Source organism: Aotus nancymaae, unplaced genomic scaffold (assembly GCF_030222135.1).
Source record: "Aotus nancymaae isolate 86718 unplaced genomic scaffold, 86718_ANA_hifiasm-v0.15.2.pri h1tg000007l, whole genome shotgun sequence".
Lineage (NCBI taxonomy): Eukaryota > Metazoa > Chordata > Mammalia > Primates > Aotidae > Aotus > Aotus nancymaae.
The window spans coordinates 55,643,827-55,647,007 of NW_026988418.1; the positions used below are offsets into that span (position 1 = coordinate 55,643,827).

Here is a 3,181-nt window from a genome sequence, read left to right on the forward strand (position 1 = left end):
ATATGATTTGAAAATTTTTTTCTCAGTCTATGGATTATCTTTTCATTTTCTTATTGATGACTTTTAAATGCTAGCATTATTAGTTTTGATCATGTCTCATTTTTCAACTGCTTTTTAACCAGGAAAGTTGGGTTTTAGCCTTATGAATATGATAATCTATATTTTCTTCTAAGAGGTATACAGTTTAGCCCTTAAATTTAAGCCTATGATTTATTTTGAGTGAATTTTTGCCTATGTGTGTGTTAATGGCCTAAATTCATATGGCCAATTAATTTTGACAATAGTAAATTCAACAGGGAAGAAGATGGTCTTTTAAACAAGTGATACTGAGACAACTGAATTGTCCACATACTCAGGGGATGTCAGCATGCTATGTCAAGTATTGCCCATCTAAGTCACCACCTTTTGGCATCAGAGTGTGTGAAGAATTTCTAAATACAATCATATGGGTTAAATAATATGCTGTAGCCTTCTGCTTCTCCCATTCGACCAACAGCCGCATCTTGTTGTGCAGCACCAGCCACGTCCTTAAGACACCACGGTGACGGTGAAAGCCAGAGGCAACAGATTCGGCCCTATTGGGTGCCTGGTAACCAGGGCTACTTAAAACTCTGGTAAAGTGGTTATTGCCACCATTCATAACCCCTTCGTTGACCCCAAATCCATGGTCTACATGTTCCCGTATGATTCCACCCATGATGAATTCCATGGCACCATCAAGGCTAAGAAGGGGAAGCTTGTCATCAATGGAAATCCCACCACCATTTTCCAAAAGCTAGATTCCACCAGAATCAAATAGGGCGATGCTGGTACTAAGTACTTCATAGAGTCCACTGGCATCTTCACTACTGTGAAGACTGTGGCTCACTTGCAGGGGGGAGCTAAAAGGGTCATCATCTCTAACCCTTCTGCTGACACCCTCATGTTCATGATGGGTGTGAACCATGAGAAATATGACAACAGCCTTAAGATCATCAGCAGTGCTTCTTGTACCACCAACTGCTTAGCACCTCTGGCCAAGGTCATTGATGACAACTTTGATATGGTGAAAGGACTCATGACCAGTCAATGCTATTATTGCCATCCAAAAGGCTGTGGATGTCCACTCTGTGAAGCTGCAGCATGACAGCTGCAGGGCTCAAAGGAACATTATCTTTGCATCTACTGGCACTGTCAAGGCTGTAGCAAATATATCAATGAGCTGAACAGGAGGCTCACCGGCATGGCATTCTGTTTCCCCACCACCAACATGTTGGTCAGGGACCTGACCTGCCATCTGGAAAAACCTGCCAAATGTGATAACATCAAGAAGGTGGTGAAGCAGGCATCAGAGGGTCCCCATACGTGCATCCTGTGCTATACTGAGAACCAGACTGTCTCCTCCAGCTTAATCATTGATACCCACTCTTCCACCTTTGATCCCGGGACTGGCATTGCCCTCAATGACCACTTTCTCAACCTCATTTTCTGATATGACAATGAATTTGGCTATAGAAACAGGGTGGTGAACCTCACGACCCACATGGCCTCCAAGGAGTAAGACCTCCGGACCACCAGCCCCAGCAGAGCATGAGAGGAAAAGAGAGGCCCTCAGCTGCTGAGGAGTCCCTGCCACACTCAGTCCCCCATCACACTGAGAATCTCCCCTCCTCACAGTTTCCATGCAGAACTCAGAAGAGGGAGGGGCCTAAAGAACCCCACCTTGTCATGTATCAGCAAAATGTCCCCTGTATGTTCTCAGAAAAAAAAATTCTGTATTAGGAAAACTCACAAAGATTACTGATCAGCAAAAGAATAGATGGCATGATTTCCCCATCCTCCTATTTTATACTGACACATAAGTGGTCAGGAAATTCTGGGCTCACAACGGGAGTCTCCATTCCAGTGTAGGAACATTAGTCTCCCTTATTATAGTTTTTTATCATGTAAACACATGGACGCAGCTTTATCAGTGGAGGAACACACAGGCTATTGGTGTGAAACAATCTAGATTTCAGTGCTAGCTGTTCACAAGATTGGGAAAATCAACTGCCCAGCACCTGGAGTCCTTAGGACTCATGCAAAGGGTTTCCCTTTTCTTAGGGGAGAAAGCCACCCATTCTACAGAGAGCTTTACCAGGCACAGTTATTTATGCTGGGAAAAGGAAAATCCCTCTTCTTGGCCAGCTTACTAAACTTCTGGGTTACTTTAGGATAATTACACCCCTTGTCCTTGAGTCCTAGAGGGGTCCAGTTGGACATGAGTAGCATGGAATAATCTTTAAAGGCACGGGACTAGATGAAATAAGCTTAGGTAAAAATATTCATGGATAATACGAAAGTTTCTGGACTGAATCCTGGAGTAGACATATTAATATTTAGAAGTGGAATAGAGGGCTGGGAGCAGTGGCTTACGCCTGTAATTCCAGCACTTTGGTAGGCCGAGGTGGGTGGATCACCTGAGGTCAGGAGTTCGCGACCAGCTTGGCCAACATGATGTAATCCCGTCTCTTCTAAAAGTACAAAAATTAGCTGGGTGTAGTGGTGGGTGCCTGTAATTCCAGCTACTTGGAAGGCTGAGGCAAGAGAATCGCTTGAGCCCAGGAGGCGGAGTTTGCAGTGAGCTGAGACTGCGTCACTGCACTCCAGCCTGGGTAACAAAGAGCGAAACTCCATCTCAAAAAAAAAAAAAAAAAAGCAACAACAAAAAACAGTTGAACAGAAGAGGAGCCAGCTAAATATACTGAGTAGGAGTTGGTGGCGGGTAGAAGGAAAATTAAGAGGAGATGACCTTGTGAAAGTCAAGCAAAGAAAGTATTTCAAGAAGAGTGTGGTCTGCTATGTTGGATGCTGCTGACACATGAAATGCAATAGGAAAATAAAACAATTGATTATTGGTTTTGGCTATGTTGTAAATCATTTGGTAAGAGCAATTTCCACAAACAGTTGGGTTGAAAGTTCAACTGGGAAGTCCAACATACAATTCATCTGTGTGTTGAGGAATAGAAGAAAAATGTGAAGAGAGTGATTAATAAAAACAACACCTGTTCAAGAAGGTGTGCCGTGAAGATCTCAGCAAAAAGGTGTTACAGCCAGTGGAGTCAAGAGTTTGTTTTCATTGTGTTGTCTTAAACTGGGCTACTCCTTTGCTGATCTTTAGCACCTTGTACAGAGTAGGTGCTCAAACATCGTTAAGTGTTTG

General features: G+C 43.4%; 1 pseudogene; it reads left to right on the top strand.

The window, feature by feature from the left end:
* Window positions 1-664: 664 nt before the first annotated feature.
* LOC110568977 (glyceraldehyde-3-phosphate dehydrogenase-like) lies at window positions 665-1,540 on the top strand (annotated as a pseudogene).
* The last annotated feature ends 1,641 nt before the right edge of the window (window positions 1,541-3,181 follow it).